The sequence below is a fragment of the Peromyscus maniculatus genome, chromosome 1, assembly GCF_049852395.1.
Source record: "Peromyscus maniculatus bairdii isolate BWxNUB_F1_BW_parent chromosome 1, HU_Pman_BW_mat_3.1, whole genome shotgun sequence".
Classification (NCBI taxonomy): Eukaryota; Metazoa; Chordata; class Mammalia; order Rodentia; family Cricetidae; genus Peromyscus; species Peromyscus maniculatus.
In genome coordinates, this window is record NC_134852.1 from 33,450,156 (window position 1) to 33,469,942 (window position 19,787).

The window sequence follows — 19,787 nt, forward strand, 5'->3', positions numbered from 1 at the left end:
TTATATTGGTGAGGCTTCCCAAAAATTTTTGTTTAGTTTCATTTCATGTTGTTTGGAGACAGTGTCTCACTAAGTAGCCCTGGTTGTCCTGGAACTTAACTATGTAGACCAGGCTGGTCTCCAACTCCAGAGAACCTCTTGCCTCTGCCTCCCAAATTTTGGGATCAAAGCTGTGCAACAGCATGCCTGACTCCACTGAGCTTTTTAAACAGTTTATTGCGTTTTTCATTTCCAGCATCATTTCTGTTCGGGTTTTCTTAAATTCTACTTTTATGTCTTGTATTGACTTTGTTATTTCACTGTTCTTTTAGTGTTTGACTGTTTTGAAAGTTATTCCAACGCACTTTCAATAGGGGCTGTTACTGTGGGGGCAGTATTATATATTGGTAGATGTGTTATTTTGGTTATTTGTGTTATTTTCACTTCCAAGTTGGGATTATTCCATCTGGAGTTGGTCATCCATTGAGTTTTTTTTCCTTTTTTTTTGTTTAAGGCCATCTTCTATTTGGCAGAGGTATTTACAGTGTTCAGGAGGGAGCTGATTCATATCAGGTTAGAATGCCAGTTTTCTCTGTCTGGTATTGGGGCTGCAGCCTCTTTCCCAGATTTTCAGGTTGTCAGCTATAATCTAAGGTCTGCATCAGCTTGACTGAGAAAGTTCGAAGAAGTTTCTCTGGCAGTGTGAACTGGTCCTGGGTCTCAGGCTGGGGAGGAAAACTAGAGGGACCCAGTTAGACAGCTGACAGGGCACTGGTAAGTCCCAAAGAATAAAGTCACCTGGATCTCCCAGCTAGTATTGTGGTTGTAGTGTTACGCGTGAAGAGCAGGCTGAGGAAGAAAAGGGGCCAGGAGGAGGTAGCAGCTCCTAGCAAGCAGCTGTGGGGCAGCTGAGCACAGCAAAGGGGAAGGGTCCTGGGAAGTGGAGCACAGGTCTTCTCCATGAGTCTCGTGGGCACAGTTTCATCATATTTGTTTATTATTTATGTGTGTGTCTTTGGCTGTGTGTGTGTGTGTGTGTGTGTGTGTGTGTGTGTGTGTGTGTTTGACACAGGTTTTCTCAGTGAACTTGGAGGTAGGTGAGAGTCACCTGACAGTTGTCATGTACACTTTTGATTCACACTTCCCTGGTGGATAAGAACACTGAATTTTTCATGGATTTACTCCCCATTTGCACTTCTTTTCAGGACTCTGCTCTGTACCTTTGTCTATTTATTGCCCAGATGATTTGAGGCTCTCTTGCTATCTGATTCACTTTTTGAACTCTTTCTATAGACTACGTGTTAATTCCTTGTCAGAAGTGTATCTGGCAAGCTTCCTGACCATTCTAGCTGACTCTTCACTTTGTTGTTTCCTTTGTTGTGAAGAAACTTCTCATTTTCATGCAATCCCACCTGCCAATTCCTTTTTTTTTTTTTTTTTTTTTTGGTTTCTCAAAACAGGGTTTTTCTGTGTAGCCCTGACATTCCTGGAACTACTCTGTAGACCAGGCTGGCCTGAATTCACAGAGATCCTCCTGCCTCTGCCTCCTCAGTGTTGGAATTAAAGGCATGTGCCACCACTGCCCAGCTTCATCTGCCAATACTTGTTGTGATTTCTGAGGCAGTGGAATCCATTCCAGAAAGTCCTAGCTGCTGCAGGTATATTGAAGTTTCTTCCTTCAGCAGTTTCCAAGTTTTAGGTTCACATGGATTTTTGTGTGAATGACAAATAGGGACCTAGTTCTGTTCTTCTATTCAGTTTCCCCATGAACATTTGTCAAAGAGGCTGTCTTTACTCGGATGTATTTTTTGGCAATGTGTTTTTGGTCATAGATTAGCTGTAGCTGCTCAGTTTATCTCTAGGTCCTTTGTTCTGTTGCACTGATTTGAATGTCTGTGTCTTACAAGTAACTATACCATGTTGTTAGGTTTGCTGTTAGGGATATTTGACATGGAGCATGGTGATTCCTCCAGAATTCCTTTTTCTGCTCAGGGTTGCCTTGGCCATTGGGGTCTTGTTTGCTTCTGTGAGAATGTAGTGTTTTCTATTTCTCTTCACAGAAACATTTTTGGTATTTTGATCCCCATTTGGCACTAGATCACCTTTGGTAATATAGATATTTTCACAGCATTAATTCTGCCAACCTGTGCACTTGGAACTTCTTTTTTATCTGGTGTTTTTATTTAGGTCCTTTCTTCAGTGTTGTATGGTTTTGAAATTTAACTTAATATTAATATATATGTATGTATATATGTATGTATGTATTGTGTTTTCTTGTGTGAATAAGTGCACACATGTGTTTCTGCAAGCCATGGTGCACATGTGGAGGTCAGAGGATAATTTGGGAAGCCAGCTCTCCTCTTTCAGCCCAGGATGCCAGGCTTGGGGGGCAGGGCTTTGACTCTCCATGCCACCTCTCCAAATGTGCTTTATTGTTTTGATTTAGAGTCTCCCACAATGTTGCTCAAGTTACTCTTATTTTTATTTATTAGTTTTTTTATTATTTTTAGATATTTTGCTTATTTAGTAAGCTATATATGTGGGGTTGTTGCCTTGATATCTTTAAACTCTAATTATGTTTTTGTCTTTTGAGATTATTTTTATACTCTATTTTGACTTTTTAAAACTGTACTTCTGCAGTTCTTAATGGAGGGCATCTCTCCAAGGCCAGGAGCATATTAGAGGCTATGCTATCTTTGGTCTTTTGTGCAGGGGTCCTGGGGTGTCCAGACTGCCTTCCATTAAGGAATCCAGGTCCTTGAGCACCTGTTCCCTGTGAAGGGGATGTGGGTTACAGGCTGAAGGCAGCATGTGCTTTGACAGTTTCACATATTGGTCTTTCTGCATCCCTGCTACATGTTTCTCCCTGCAGCTACAGGCCTTGGGCTATGTGAAGAGATACTCTGGCAGATTTATGACTGCTGTTGGGCAGTAGGACTGGGCAGGGTGAGTACACTTGGACATACTGGGCCTGGAGCCCTGACTCAGGAGACGTCCCTCAGGAAGGATGGCCTGTGTGGGTGTCTTCTGCTGTGAACTGGAGAGAGCTGGCAGTCCTGGTGTTCCACATGCTCTCTCAGCTCTCCAGCTGAGAATTTGGCCCTGAGTTGGTGCTGTCCCTGCAGAAGGCTGAGGTAGACAAGGATGGCCATAGACGGGTCTCACCTACCCCAGACAGATGTGGACAAACTGGGGAGGAAATGAGTCAGTCTGTCTCCGTCTTGCCCATGGCAGTGGCATAGGTTACAGAAAAGCTGTAACAATGCCAGGAGTCATGTGTGTGGAGCTGGGCATCAGTCACTGCAGCTGGATGCTGGACAGTTTTCTCCTCCCCAGAGCTCTGGCATTAACAGTGTCACTCCCTCCATGTGGCAGTTCTCACAGAGACATAATGCCAAACAACTCTAAGGTGCAGACAGTTCCACAAGAGTGACCATGCCGAAGTATCCACAGGGACAGTTTTGCTGAGAGAACCAGCATTTAGCAAGTCAGAGAAAAGAGTGAGGAGGTGTTTCCTTGGCGATAGTGCATTAACAGACAAGAAATATTATTGGAAGAGGCAAAGCTTAATTCTTCATTTCTATTTTCTCTTTCTCTGCTTCTTTCCCTTCTGTGTTATATTCTTCTTCCCTGCTGTTTCTTTCTGCTTCCTGTTGTGTGGTTATGACTGGCCACTTTTATAGAGATTTATAATGAAAAAGAGGAAACTGAGCAAGGGAAAAATAAAAAATGTACAATTTGAGGAGATAGAGCACCAGGAAGTGGAATGGAAATAATTCTTGTATTCAAGGAGATATACAGATGAATAAATGGAATACAGGGAGTAGTGGCCTCTGGGCAAGATCCTACCAAGCTAAGTTTCCAACTTGTGAAAAGAAATTAAAGAAAAGTTTAAATCAGGGTGTGGTGATACATGCCTTTACCCCCAACACTGGGAAGGCATAGGCCGGGGGATCTCTTAGTGTGAAGCCAGCCTGGTCTACAGAGCCAATTTCAGGACAGCCATGCTTAGGCAGTGAAAGAAACCAACAAAAACAGAAAATTGGTGATGTAATTAAACAAGCTGCTCACTTTCCAGCACCAATGAGCAGCAGAACATTGCAGCTTTGGCCACATGATTCTGGATTAAGGATGGAAGAAATGGGCTATGGAATTTGCCTCCTTGACTAAGGAAAACCACTGAGGCTAGGCATGTGTCAGGGGTGTCCCTAAATGGAGGACCATAGAGGTCATTGTGTGAAGCTGTGAAGGAGAACTTGGATTGCCTTGGAGACCCCAAGATGTTGGGGATGCCAGAGCCTTGGGATACCTTCTGAGAAGAGCTGTAACAGGAAGTGGAATCAGCCCAAGAGAGTAATGTGTTGTGGTCAACATAGCTGAAAGAATTTGTAGATCTGAAGAGCAGTTTGAAGTAAGACCTGGAGATGGAGAGTTTGGAGTTTGCCCAGATAATTTTCAGACTTGCTTTGGTCCAGTATTTCCTCATTATGCTCCCTTCCCTGTGTTTTGGAAGAGTATTGTATATCTTGTTTCATTATATGTTGAAAGCATGTGATTTTTTATTTTAATTTATAGGAGATTATAGTTAAGAGATTGCATGAAACTCAGAAGAAACTTTGAACTTTGCACTTTTTTAAAAAAAATTATTTATTTATTTTTCAAATTACACTCATGATATTAATCACATTTGTGGTATTCATAGATTACATTCGCAGTATTCACTCAAATATATATATTCTTATATAGATATATTTAAGTTTAAATGTTGAATGTCATTTCTTGAAGGGGGTAGGAGGTCTTAAATTCAGGCTTACAGCACAATGGGAGGACCCCAGAGGACAGAAGTTCGCTACTGATGTTTTACAATCTTGCATCTAAACTGTTATGCCTATTATTCAGGATACACAGACAAGGAAATTCCTTTAAGCATTTAGGAGGGTGGAACCTGGCAGGGAATTAGCATTGGGAGGATATCAAGGTCAAGGTGCTTAAGCAAGGCAACAGTTACCCAAAACGGGGGCCAGGGCCCTGAAGGTCCCCCTTTTATTAAAAAATGAGCTTCTGACTTGGGTTGCGTGGGACGTCAGCAGGTCACCTTACCCGTCATGGAGAGGCCTGCCCAGGCCACACAGGTGCTCTGTCTTAGGTTGATGAGTACCCCCCAGGCATTACCCCTCTCTGAAGACTCATTATCATATCAGCTCATTCGTGTGTGAGCTGCATGGTTAATTGCTGCCAAAGATCTCAAAGTGGCACTGGGCTTGCCATCTGTGTGTTCAATACAGAAAAGACCAACAGAGGTCCTATCTCACCCATAGCCAGTAGGCTAAAGGCAACTGAGCCATTCCCTTCCTTTTCGAGCCATACTGTATGTTGGAGTCCTTGTAAGATAGTATCCCAAAAGCAACTGGAACTTGAGTTTATACATTTATAATTTTCAAAGCCAATTGAGATGTATATAACTACTGAATTAAATTTATCATGCCTAATAGAATGAAAGATGAACTAACTGTGGTAGCTACTTTTGTTGCCAGGGTCTCCACTCTGCTAGCTGTAGTAAGCAATTATGAAATGGTAATCCCAGAAACAGTAGCGGTGCTGTGCACCATTGTTATATCAGCAACAGCGGCAGCAGCAATGTCAAATTCTCTTCTGGATTGTGTGGACATCCACTGGCATGGATATAACTCCAGGAACACAAACTGCCAAGGCCCATTTTCCTTGATCCCAGCTTGACTTTGGCTGGCAGCTCTCCTGGAGAATCCAATCTCATGGCTACAGTTCCTAGGCTTACATTAATACTTGCCAAAGCTGGCCATATTGGGCTCTCAATCTCCATTGGCATCAGAAGGGTAGATTTTTTCATGATGACCCATTAGGTCTCTGTCATGTTGGGCTTCAGCAGCAGACACAAGGCAGCGCATTCAGTTCTCAGGAATCCAAAGAGGAACCTCATAAACCAAACTCCGGGAACACACCAACACTAGATTGGGTCTCCTCCATGTGCTAGTAGAAAGATCTTTCCATCACTCCAGAGGGTGATTTGCAACAGGAGCCCTCCAGTGCTTATCTGCATTGGATCCTCCAGCAGAATCCACCTATAAACTCCAGCAGAATCCACTGATAAAAAACATTAAAATATATAAAACAAGGGAAAGAATACAATGTGGAGAGGAATGATGAGTCCCTAGTTCTCCCTTTTTTTTAATTTAGTAAAATGTTTGTTTGTTTAATATTTCAAATTTTTCTATTTTTATTTATTTTTTATTGTTTAAAATTAATTAATTAATTTATTTTTCTATTATCATCTTGATAGAGTATGTATTCTTATCTTAATAGTGAGATGTTTCATTGACGCTTGCTCAGTAATTGAGTAAAACTGAAATTTATTATAAGCCACAGTCGTCCTAGGGACCTCCATGCTGTATATATAGCCTCCATGGTTCTGGGGGTGGTAGTCTGATTGTTCTTTATTTTATATCTAGAATTCACTTATGAGTGAGTACATACCATGACTGTCTTTCTGGTTTTGGGTTACCTCACTCGGGATGTTTTTTTCTAGTTCCATCCATTTGCCTGCAAATTTCATGCTTTCATTGTTTTTCTCTGCTGAGTAGTACTCCATTGTGTATATGTACCACATTTTTCTTCATCCATTTTTCAGTTGACGGGCATCTAGGTTGTTTCCAGGTTCTGGATATTACAAATATAGTGCTGCTATGAACATAGCTGAGCATGTATCTTTATGGTATGAATCAGCATTCCTTAGGTAGATGCCAAAGAGTGGGATGGCTATGTCTTGAGGTAGTTCAATTCCTAATTTTCTGAGAAACCACCATACTGATTTCCACAGTGGTTGTACAAGCTTACATTCCCACCAACAGTGGAGGAGTGTTCCCTTTATTCCACATCCTCTCCAACATTGACTGTCATTGGTGTTTTTGATCGTAGCCATTCTGACAGGTATAAGGTGGGATCTCAGAGTCATTTTGATTTATATTTCTCTGATGATTAATGATGTTGAGCATTTCTTTAAATGTCTTTCAGCCATTTGTGATTCTTGTTTTGTGAATTCTCTGTTTAGCTCTTTTTTAGGCCATTTTTTAATTGGACTGTTTAGTATTTTGATGTCTAGTTTCTTGAGTTCTTTATATACCATGGAGATCAATCCTCTGTCAGATGTGGGGTTGGTGAAGATATTTTCCCATTCTGTTGGCTCTCTTTTTGTCTTATTGACTGTGTCTTTTGCCCTACAAAAGCTTCTCAATTTCGAGAGGTCCCATTTATTAATTGTTGTGCTCAGGAGCTGCGCTGTTGGTGTTATATTTAGGAAATGGTCTCTGGTGCCAATGCATCCAAGAGTTCTTCCTACTTTCTTTTCTATTAAGTTTAGTGTAACTGGATTTATGTTCAAGTCTTTGATCCACTTGGACTTGAGTTTTGTGCATGGTGACAGAAATGGAACTCTTGGTAATCTTTTACATATTGACATCCAGTTATGCCAGCACCATTTGTTGAAGATACTTTCTCTTTTCCATTTTATAGTTTTGGCTTCTTTGTCAAAAACCAGGTGTTCATATGTGCATGGATTAATGTCAGGGTCTTCAATTTGATTCCATTGGTCCGTATATTGGTTTTTATACCAGTACCAAGCTGTTTTTATTACTACAGCTCTATAGTAGAGTTTGAGGTCAGGAATGGTGATGCCTCCAAAGGTTGCTTTATCGTATAGGATTCTTTTAGCTATCCTGGGTCTTTTGTTTTTCCATATGAAGTTGAGTATTTTTCTTTCCAGGTCTGTGAAGAATTGTGTTGGGATTTTGAAGGGGATTGCATTGAATCTGTAGATTGCTTTTGGTAAAATTGCCATTTTTACTATGTTAATCCTACCTATCCATGAGCATGGGAGATCCTTCCATTTTCTGATATCTTCTTATTTCTTTCTTTAGAGATTTAAAGTTCTTATCAAAAAGGTCATTCACTTGTTTAGTTAGAGTTATCCCATGGTATTTTATATTATTTGTGGCTATTGTAAAGGGTGATGTTTCTCTGACTTCTTTCTCAGCCCTTTTATCATTTGTGTATAGGAGGGCTACTGATTTTTTTGAGTTGATCTTGTATCCTGCCACTTTTCTGAAGGAGTTTATCAGCTGTAGGAGTTCCCTGGTAGAGTGTTGGGGGTCACTTATGTATACTATCATATCATCTGCAAATAGTGAAAGTTTGACTACTTCCTTGCCGATTTGTATCCCTTTGATCTCCTTTTGTTGTCTTATTGCTCTAGCTAGAACTTTTAGTACTCTATTGAATAAATATGGGGAGAGTGGACAGGCTTGTCTTGTTCCTGAATTTAGTGGTATCGCTTTGAGTTTCTCTCCATTTAATTTGATGTTTGCTGTTGGCTTGCTATAAATTGCCTTTATTATGTTTAGAAGTGTTCCTTGTCTTCCTGGTCTTTCTAAATCCTTTATCATGAAGGGGTGTTGGATTTTGTCAAAGGCTTTTTCAGCATCTAAGGAGATGATTATGTGATTTTTTTCTTTCAGTTTGTTTATATGGTGTATTACATTGACTGATTTTCGTATGTTGAACCATCCTTGCATCCCTGGGATGAATCCTACTTGGTCGTGATGGATGATTGTTTTGATGTATTCTTGGATTCAGTTTGCCAATATTTTGTTGAGTATTTTTGCATCAATGTTCATGAGGGAGATTGGTCTGTAGTTCTCTTTATTTGTTGAATCTTTGTGTGGTTTGGGTATCAGGGTAATTGTAGCCTCATAAAAAGAGTTTGGTAGTGTTCCTTCTGTTTCTATTGTGTGGAACACTTTGAAGAGTATTGATATTAGTTCTTCTTTGAATGTCTGGTAGAATTCTGCACTGAAACCATCTGGTCCTGGGCTTTTTTTTGGTAGGGAGACTTTTGATGACTGTTTCTATTTCTTTAGGGGTTATTGGTCTATTTAAATGGTTTATCTGGTATTGATTTAATTTTGGTATGTGGTATTTATCCAGAAAATTGTCCATTTCTTCCTGGTTTTCCATTTTTGTGGAGTACAGGTTTTTGAAGTATGATCTGATGATTCTCTGGATTTCCTCGTTGTCTGTTGTTATGTCTCCCTTTTCATTTCTGATTTTGTTAATTTGGGTGCTCTCTCTTTGTCTTTTGGTTAATTTGGCTAGGGGTTTGTCTATTTTGTTGATTTTTTCAAAGAACCAACTCTTATTTTCATTGATTTTTTTTGTATTGTTCTCTTGTTTTCTATTTCGTTGATTTCATCCCTCAATTTGAATATTTCCTGGCGTCTATTTCTCCTGGGTGAGTTTGTTTCTTTTTGTTCTAGAGCTTTCAGTTGTGCTGTTAATTCATTAGTATGGGATTGCTCCATCTTCTTTATGTGTGCATTTAGAGCTATGAATTTTTTTCTTAGCACTGCTTTCATAGTGTCCCATAAGTTTGGGTATGTTGTACTTTCATTTTCATTGAATTCTAGGAACTCTTTAATTTCTTGTTTTGATTTGCATTTCCCTGATAATCAGGGATGTTGAACAATTCCTTAAATGTCTTTCAGCCATTTGAGTTTCCTCTGTTGAGAATCCTCTGTTTAGTTCTATAGCCCATTTCTTAATTGGACTGTACATTGTTTTGATGTCTAATTTCTTGAGTTCCTTATATATTCTGGACATCAGTCCTCTGTCAGATGTGGGGTTGGTGAAGATCTTTTCCCATTATGTAGGGTGTCGCTTTGCCTTGTTGACCGTATTGTATTTCGATTTGGGAGATCTGTCCATTGGTGAAAGTGGGATGTTGAGATCTCCCACTATTAATGTGTGGGGTTTTATATGTGGTTTAAGCTTTAGTAATGTTTCTTTTACATATGTGGGTGCCCTTGTGTTTGGGGCATAAATGTGCAGAATTGAAACTTCATCTTGGTGGATCTTTCCTGTGATGAGTATGTAATGCCCTTCTTGATCTCTTTTGATTGGTTTTAGTTTGAAGTCTATTTTGTTGGATATCAGGATGGCTACCCCTGCTTGTTTCTTAAGACCATTTGATTGGAAAGTCTTTTCCCAGCCTTTTATTCTTAGGTAGTGTCTGTCTTTGAATTTGAGATGTGTTTCTTGTATGCAGCAGAAAGATGGGTCCTGCTTTCATATCCATTCTGTAAGCCTATGTCTTTTTATAGGTGAATTAAGTCCCTTGATATTAAGGGATATTAATGACCAGTGATTGTTCATCCCTGTTATTTTTGGTGGTAGTTTATGTGTACTTCTCTTCTTTGGGGTTTACTGCTGTGGCTTTATATATTGCCTGTATTTTCGAGTGTGTATCTGACTTCCCTCGGTTGGAATTTTCCTTCTAGTGCTTTCTGTAGGGCTGGGTTTGTAGATAGGTATTGTTTAAGTCTGGCTTTGTCATCGAATGTCCTGTTCCTTCCATCTATGATGATTGAAAGTTTTGCTGGGTATATTAGTCTGGGCTGACATCCATGGTCTCTTAGTGTCTGCATTACATCTGTCCAGGTCCTTCTGGCTTTCAAAGTCTCCATTGAGAAATCGGGTGTTATTCTGATGGGTTTGGCTTTATAGGTCACTTGGCCTTTTTCCTTGGCTGCTCTTAATATTCTATCTTTATTCTGTACATTTAGTTGTTTAATTATTATGTGTCGAGGGGACTTTTTGGGGGGGTCTAGTCTGGTGTTCTATAGGCTTCTTGTATCTTCATAGGCATTTCCTTGTTTAAGTTGGGAATGTTTTCTTCTATGATTTTGTTGAATATATTTTCTGTGCCTTTGAGTTGGTATTCTTCACCTTCTTCTATCCCTATAATTCGTAGGTTTGGTCTTTTCATGGTGTCCCAAATTTCTTGGACATTTTGGTTCATGACTTTGTTGGCTTTAGTGTTTTGTTTGAATGATGAAACTATTTCTTCTACTGTATCTTCAATGCCACAGATCCTCTCTTCCATCTCTTGCATTCTGTTGGTTATACTTGCATCTGAAGTTCCTGATCTTTTACTCAGATTTTCTATTTCCATCATTCCCTCTGTTTGTGTCTTCTTCATTTTTTCTATATCCCTTTTCAGGTCTTGGACTGTTTCCTTTATTTGTTTCATTGCTTTTTCATGATTTTCTTCTAGTACTTTATTGTTTTCTTGCAGGAATTTATTGTTTTCTTCCAGGACTTTATTGTTTTCTTCTAATTTGTTTGCCCTTTCCTCTAGTTGTTTACAGTGTTCTTCCCATTTTTTTGTCTTTTCCTCTACACAAGCCTCTACCTTCTTCATGATGTTATTCATAAGGCTGTTTTCTTCTGCTTCTTCCAATTTTTGATGTTCAGGTCTAGATGTTGGAGGCAGGCTAGGTTCTGGTGATGCTGTATTGCTCTTCATTTTGTTGTATGTACTTCTGCCTTGACATCTGCCCATCTCCTTGTGGTTCATTCTTGGTCTTATCAGCGCACTTGGTTCAGACAGAGCTGACAGATTCAGGAAGTCTCTCTCTCTCTCTCTCTCTCTTGTCCAGATGGGAGCTCTCTTGTCCAAATGGGAACTCCCAGGCAGGATGGAAGCTCTTATCTGGACGGGAAGTCTGGGGCAGGATGGGAGCTTTTGTCCAGACAGGAATTCCAGAGTAGGATGGGTGCTCTTGTCCAGAAGGGAATTTCGGGGCAGGATGGGCACTCTTGTCCAGAAGGGAAGTCCAGGGCAGGATGGGAGCTGAGGGCCAGTCTCTATGTCCCAGGAAGTGGCTGGGGTCTCGGGTGGATGGCTGTGGGGGCAGGGCGTGGAGATTGCAGGGGCTGCTGGTGGGCTTGGAGAAGGGGATCCTTCCCAGTGGGGCTAAAAGGGGACCTGCCCGGTGGCCAGAACCTGGGGCCAAGTTGGGCAGGTCTTCCCTGGAGTGGCTGGTGCCCAGGGATGGGGTCCGGGCTGGGCCTGGATACTCACCTCTGGTCCAGAAGGGAAGTCAGAGGCAGGATGGGAGCTGGAGGCCAGTCTCTTGCCATATAGGTCTTTATGTTGTTGCCTGTATTTTTGCACTGGCGTCTACTCATCTCTTCCTCTGCTCGGTGCAGGAGGTATCTGTGTCTGAGAGTGCCTCTCTTCTTCTAATTTTTAGTCTTCGTTCACTAGAAGCTCTTGGTTAAATTGGTGCTATTAGGCTGTTTTTTCAGGAGCAGCTGATCTCAGTCGGTGAAGTATATACTTATGATTCTGGTGATCTGGTGTGGTGGCTGGGCAGTGCCTTCTTCTGTGTTCCCAGGTCACGTTTTGTTCATTCATCAACTCCTCAGCTGATCTTTTTTCTTCAGACTTCAAACTGTGGGGATCTGAATCCTCTCCCGGATGGATTTCAGCTGAGCAGGGTAGTCTCTCCAACACCTCCAATTTGTTGGGTTTCATAGCATCAGCAGCTGGGCCCTGGGTTGTCCTCAGACGGAGTGTTCAGATTCGTTCTGGTTCCATCCCATGGAGATAGCTTCTTCCCTGGGTGTTGGGATTAAAGGCATCCCTGTTCCAAGCTCTTGATTAAGAGCTTATTTTCACTAGCTCTTCAGCGGGTAATAGCTCAGTTTCTGGTCTTTATTACAACTGTTTTTCGGCCACCGCCTGCTGGGCCTGCCTGCCTCCACACTGGCCTTGTCTGCCTCTACCAGGCCTGCCTACCCCTGCCGGGCCTGTCTATTTCTGTGGGCCGCCGTCAGGCCTACCTGCCTCTTTGGACTGCCACCGGGCCTGTCTGTCTCTGCGGGCCACCGCCGGGCCTGTCTCGACCTTTGCACTTTTAAATATTGTAGATTTGTGGTAGACTATGGAGACTTTTGAATTTGGACTAAATATATTTTAAATTATGATATTGTTACAAGCTTATGGGGGTCAGGAAGTGGGATGCGGTGGTTTGAATGTATTTGGCCCCCATAAGATCACAGGGAGTGGCACTATTAGGGTCTGATTTTGTTGGAGTAGATATGGCCTTGTTGGAGTAAGTATGTAACTGTAGAAGCAGACTTTGAGGTCTCCTATGCAAAAGACATACCCAGTGTGTCAGTTTACTTCCTTTGCCTCTGGAACAAAATTGTAGAAATCTCAGATCCTTCTCCAGCACCATGTCTGCCTGCATGCTACCATGTTCCACTGTGATGATAATGGACTGAATCTCTAAGCCATAAGCCCTCCCATCAAATGTTTCTCTTTATAACAGTTTCCATGGTCATGGTGTCTCTTCACAGCAATAGAAATCCTAAGACTGTCCTGATTATCAGTCATCCTCCAAGAGGTAGCAGCACTGGGACAGGACCCAATGTCAGACATACTGTGGCTGCAGATCAGCCCAGGGAATGCCTGAACTTGCTCAGTGAGAAGGTGGTGGCTTGTGTTGTGAGAACCTGAATTATAACGGGAAATGTGAGGTTGTTTTCTCTTATTTTAGATTGGCTTTTTTTCTTCCTGTCTCTCAGTCTGTGTCATTGTCTCTGTCTGTCTGTCTGTCTTTCTCTCTGAGTATGCCACATGTGTGTGGTGTTCCTATTGAAGCCAGCAGAGGGCATCATTGCCCCTGGATATGAAGCTGCAGGCAGCTGTGAACCTCCTGATGTGTGTGCTAGGAACTGAACTCAGGTCTTCCAGAAGAGCAGCAAGTGCTGTTAGCTTCTCAGAGTTTTTAAATTTTGTGATTGGAAGGTATTGAGTTTGCAGGTTCTCTATCAGACTCATTCTCACCCACCTGTAACACAAACCTCATATTCTACACGGTTCTGACGTGGACGGTTGGGCCACCACCAGCCTGTCTTTATCCAGGGACCCTCACTTGTATCCCTGTTGCAGCAATGTGTTGAGAATAGTTACCTTTTTTAGGGAGTCAGGGCTCCACTCCAGCTTTCTCACTGCAGGTCCATCTCCTCTGCTAATCCCAGGCCCCTCTCAGCCCTCACAGATCTCTGAGCTGGCCATCTCAGCACCATCCTGTAGCAGGAATATGAAAAGTTCTTATCAATGAAATCAAACCTGAGGCCAGTTATTGATGTGAATGCTGGAAAATCAGAGAAGCAAAATAAGCCACAGCTACCTCACCTTGCCAAATCCTCAACTAATCCTGTTTCCTCCGACTAGAAGCCTCTGAGTCCTCATCCAGAATGAATCTCAGCTGTACTGCTACTCAAAAGCCTGAAAGCTTAACCAGCCAAATGCTTTTAGTTCCTGGTCTTCACACCTTATATATCTTTCTGCTTTCAACCTCACTCCCTGGGATTAAAGGCTCATTTTCTGGGATGAAAGGTGTGAGTCACCATGCCTGAGTGTTTCCAATGTGGCCTTGAACTCACAGAGATCCAGAGGGATTTCTGCCTCTGGAATGCTAGGATTAAAGGCATGTGCTACCACTACCTATCCTCTATGTTTAATACTGTGGCTAATCTGCTTCTCTGATCTTCAGAATTTACCCCAATACCTGGTTTCAGCTTGGTTTTTCATTAATAGGATATTTTAAGATTCCTGCTACACCATCCTGTTAAGAAGTGTTTCTCCTGGTGCTGTTCAAAGCATGTATATCTTCCTAGGAGAAGCAAAGGTATGCATGCATGCATGTGTGTGCACCTGGACACATGTACAGTCTCAGGTATAAGAAATTAAGAACCATTCAACAAATATTTATTTAAATGTAAAGATTAGAGGACTAGGGTGTAATTCTGTAGGCAGAGCTTACTTAGTATGCACAAAGCTCTGTATTTGATCCCCAGGACTTCGTTCAATGATGATACACGCAGGAAGATGAGAAGCTCAAAGTCATCCTTGGTTATGTACTGAGTTTGAAGCTAGCCTGGGCTATGTGAGACACACTCACAAAAAATAAAAAAATATACTCAGGAAAGAAAATGTAATAGTACATAGTGGTCATTGGATGGGTGGTTGACACACTTTTATTTACTTTCTCCTGAATTGTTTGTCCTTGTCCTTACACCTCCCCCTACCAAAAGTGGATCATTTGCCCCATGCCACATCTAACTGAGCATGACCATGAAGCTTGGTCACAGTGGCCAAGGGGGCTTAACACAACCTAACTCTTCCAATATGTTATTCTATGTGTACCCTATGATTGGCCTGTCTGACTTTGTGCATCCATGGTAACTACCGTATGTCACAAAACTCAATTTACCTCCAAGTCATGGGCATTATGCCTGGAAAGCCCAGAGCACTGGCCATCCTGTGGTCTGAGGTGAGTCATGAACCTGGCCCTTAGGATTTTGCTCTCAAAGCCTGTGGTGGCTCTGGCCTCAGATTCTGCATGCTCTGGGTGTCAGGTGTGTGCTCTCTGCTTTTTTTTCCATCACAGGCAATTTATTTTGTTCTATTCATTCACAGTTAATACAGAAAATACTTGGAAACATTTCCATATAATGTTTGACATAGAAATCATCAAATAGAAGTATACAATGTTGAAAGGAGACAGTACATTTATAATTTATAACCCCAAATGTATTTATAAATTAGAAATGGAAAGATCTACAAATGAAATTATGAAGGTTCACCAAAGTCATTTAATCTGTCAGTTTCTCATTCATTTTTATGTCTTAATAATATTCTATTGTATGAATAAGCCACATTTTATTTCTCTCCAGTATTTGATAGCTATTTGAGTTGTTTTAACTTTTTTACTATTAGCAACACACTGCTGTAAACCTTCATGTACATGTTTCATAGGTGCACATTTTCAGTAGTTTGAGGATATATTCCTAAGGGTAGAATTGTTGAGTAACAGAGTAACAATGTTTTGCATTTTGACCAACAACCAAACTGTTTTGCCAAAGTGGCACACCATTTTACAATCTCACCAAATCCTTGTTTTTTTTTTGTGATATATATTTTTTATTTTACAATACCATTCAGTTCTACATATCAGCCATGGGTTCCCCTATTCTCCCCCCTCCCACGCCCTCCCCTTACCCCCAGCCCACCCTCCATTCCCACCTCCTCCAGGACAAGTCCTCCCCCGAGGACTGTGATCGACTTGGTAGACTCAGTCCAGGGAGGTCCAGTCCCTTCCTCCCAGACTGAGCCAAGTGTCCCTGCATAAGTTCCTGGTTTCAAACAGCCAACTCATGGAATGAGCACAGGACTTGGTCCCACTGCCTAGATGCCTCCCAAACTGATCAAGCCAATCAACTGTCTCACCTATTCAGAGGGCCTGATCCAGCTGGGAGCCCCTCAGTCTTTGGTTCATAGTTCATGTGTTTCCATTCATTTGGCTATTTTTTTTTCAATAATTGAGTAAAACTGAAATTTATTATATGCCACAGTCGTCCTAGGGACCTCCATGCTATATATATAGCCTCTATGGTTCTATGGGTTGTGGTCTGATTGTTCATTTTATATCTAGAATCCACCAATGAGTGAGTACATACCATAACTGTCTTTCTGGGTTTGGGTTACCTCACTCAGGATGATTTTTTCTAGTTCCATCCATTTGCCTGCAAATTTCATGCTTTCATTGTTTTTCTCTGCTGAGTAGTACTCCATTGTGTATATGTACCACATTTTTTTCATCCATTCTTCCGTTGATGGGCATCTAGGTTGTTTCCAGGTTCTGGCTATTACAAATAGTGCTGCTATGAACATAGCTGAGCATGTATCTTTATGGTATGTATCAGCATTCTTTGGGTATATGCCCAAGAGTGGGATGGCTGGGTCTTGAGGTAGTTCGATTCCTAATTTTCTGAGGAACCGCCATACTGATTTCCATAGTGGTTGTATAAGGTTACATTCCCACCAACAGTGGAGGAGTGTTCCCTTTGCTCCACATCCTCTCCAACATTGGTTGTCATTGGTGTTTTTGATCTTAGCCATTCTAACAGGTATAAGGTGGTATCTCAGAGTCGTTTTGATTTGCATTTCTCTGATGATTAAGGATGTTGAGCATTTCTTTAAATGTCTTTCAGCCATTTGTAGTTCTTGTTTTGTGAATTCTCTGTTTAGCTCTTTAGCCCATTTTTTAATTGGACTGTTCAGTGCTTTGATGTCTAGTTTCTTGAGTTCTTTATATATTGTGGAGATCAATCCTCTGTCAGATGTGGGGTTGGTGAAGATCTTTTCCCAATCTGTTGGCTGTCTTTTTGTCTTATTGACTGTGTCTTTTGCCCTGCAAAAGCTTCTCAGTTTTGAGAGGTCCCATTTATTAATGGTTGTGCTCAGGGTCTGTGCTGTCGGTGTTTTATTTAGGAAATGGTCTCCAGTGCCAATGTGTTCAAGAGTGCTTCCTATCTTCTTTTCTATTAAGTTTAGTGTAACTGGATTTATGTTTAGGTCTTTGATCCACTTGGACTTGAGTTTTGTGCATGGTGACAGATATGGATCTATTTGTAATCTTTTACATATTGACATCCAGTTATGCCAGCACCATTTGTTGAAGATACTTTCTTTGTTCCATTGTATAGTTTTGGCTCCTTTGTCAAAAACCAGGTGTTCATATGTGCATGGATTAATGTCAGGGTCTTCAATTCGATTCCATTGGTCCGTATGTCGGTTTTTATACCAGTACCAAGCTGTTTTTATTACTATAGCTCTATAGTAGAGTTTGAGGTCCGGGATGGTGATGCCTCCAAGGGTTGCTTTATCGTATAGGATTCTTTTAGCTATCCTGGGTCTTTTGTTTTTCCATATAAAGTTGAGTATTTTTCTTTCCAAGTCTGTGAAGAATTGTGTTGGGATTTTGATGGGGATTGCATTGAATCTGTAGATTGCTTTTGGTAAGATTGCCATTTTTACTATGTTAATTCTACCTATCCATGAGCATGGGAGATCCTTCCATTTTCTGATATCTTCTTCAATTTCATTCTTTAGAGATTTAAAGTTCTTATCAAAAAGGTCTTTCACTTGTTTAGTTAGTGTTATCCCAAGGTATTTTATATTATTTGTGGCTATTGTAAAGGGTGATGTTTCTCTGACTTCTTTCTCAGCCCTTTTATCATTTGTGTATAGGAGGGCTACTGATTTTTTTGAGTTGATCTTGTATCCTGCCACTTTACTGAAGGGGTTTATCAGCTGTAGAAGTTCCCTGGTAGAGTTTTTGGGGTCACTTATGTATACTATCATATCATCTGCAAATAGTGAAAGTTTGACTTCTTCCTTGCCAATTTGTATCCCTTTGATCTCCTTTTGTTGTCTTATTGCTCTAGCTAGAACTTCTAGTACTATATTGAATAAATATGGGGAGAGTGGACAGCCTTGTCTTGTTCCTGAATTTAGTGGTATCGCTTTGAGTTTCTCTCCATTTAATTTGATGTTTGCTGTTGGCTTGCTATAAATTGCTTTTATTATGTTTAGAAATGTTCCTTGTATTCCTATTCTTTCTAAGACCTTTATCATGAAGGGGTGTTGGATTTTGTCAAAGGCTTTTTCAGCATCTAGGGAGATGATCATGTGGTTTTTTTCTTTCAGTTTGTTTATATGGTGTATTACATTGACTGATTTCTGTATGTTGAACCATCCTTGCATCCCTGGGATGAATCCTACTTGGTCGTGATGGATGATTGTTTTGATGTATTCTTGGATTCGGTTTGCCAATATTTTGTTGAGTATTTTTGCATCAATGTTCATGAGGGAGATTGGTCTGTAGTTCTCTTTCTTTGTTGCATCTTTGTGTGGTTTGGGTATCAGGGTAATTGTAGCCTCATAAAAAGAGTTTGGTAGTGTTCCTTCTGTTTCTATTGTGTGGAACACTTTGAAGAGGATTGGTATTAGTTCTTCTTTGAAAGTCAGGTAGAATTCTGCACTGAAACCATCTGGTCCTGGGCTTTTTTTAGTTGGGAGACTTTTGATGACTGTTTCTATTTCTTTAGGGGTTATTGGTCTATTTAAATGGTTTATCTGGTCTTGATTTAATTTTGGTATTTGGTATTTATCCAGAAAATTGTCCATTTCTTCCTGGTTTTCCATTTTTGTGGAGTACAGGTTTTTGAAGTATGATCTGATGATTCTCTGGATTTCCTCATTGTCTGTTGTTATGTCTCCCTTTTCATTTCTGATTTTGTGAATTTGGGTGTTCTCTCTTTGGCTTTTGGTTAATTTGGCTTGTGGTTTGTCTATCTTGTTGATTTTTTCAAAGAACCAACTCTTTGTTTCATTGATTTTTTGTATTGTTCTCTTGTTTTCTATTTCGTTGATTTCAGCCCTCAATTTGATTATTTCCTGGCGTCTATTTCTCCTGGGTGAGTTTGTTTCTTTTTGTTCTAGAGCTTTCAGTTGTGCTGTTAATTCATTGGTATGGGATTGCTCCATCTTCTTTATGTGTGCATTTAGAGCTATGAATTTTTTTCTTAGCACTGCTTTCATAGTGTCCCATAAGTTTGGGTATGTTGTACTTTCATTTTCATTGAATTCTAGGAACTCTTTAATTTCTGTCTTTATTTCTTCCTTGACCCATTGATGTTTCAGGTGGGTATTATTCAGTTTCCATGAGTTTGTGGGTTTTCTATAATTTTTGTTGTTATTGAGTTCTAACTTTAAGGCATGGTGGTCTGATAAAATACAGGAGGTTATTCCAATTTTTTTGTATCTGTTGAGATTTGTTTTGTGTCCAAGCATGTGGTCAATTTTTGAGAAGGTTCCATGGGGTGCTGAGAAGAAGGTATATTCTTTTGTGTTAGGATGGAATATTCTGTAGATATCTATTAGGTCCATTTGAGTCATAACATCTGTTAGGTCCTTTATTTCTTTGTTAAGTTTCAGTCTGGTAGATCTATCTTTTGGTGAGAGTGGTGTGTTAAAATCTCCCACTACTAATGTGTGGGGTTTGATGTGCGTTTTAAACTTT

At 40.6% G+C, this 19,787-nt stretch overlaps 1 protein-coding gene and 1 long non-coding RNA gene across 3 annotated transcripts in view; one reads left to right on the forward strand and one right to left on the reverse strand.

Annotated features, from left to right (window-relative positions):
- The window catches only part of LOC102903511 (cell adhesion molecule CEACAM1-like), a 179,374-nt gene that overhangs the window by 43,846 nt on the left and 115,741 nt on the right, over positions 1–19,787 (reverse strand). The window contains exon 11 of one of the 2 annotated variants that reach the window (XM_076574112.1): positions 13,829–13,945. The exons of the other annotated variant lie outside the window; for it this stretch is intronic. The gene's annotated coding sequence lies outside the window, so the exon portion shown is untranslated. The remainder of the gene's footprint in view (positions 1–13,828; positions 13,946–19,787) is intronic. 2 annotated transcript variants of the gene reach the window in all.
- LOC143273868 (uncharacterized) overlaps positions 1–19,787 on the forward strand; it is an 80,282-nt gene that overhangs the window by 13,025 nt on the left and 47,470 nt on the right. The gene's annotated exons all lie outside the window — the stretch shown is intronic.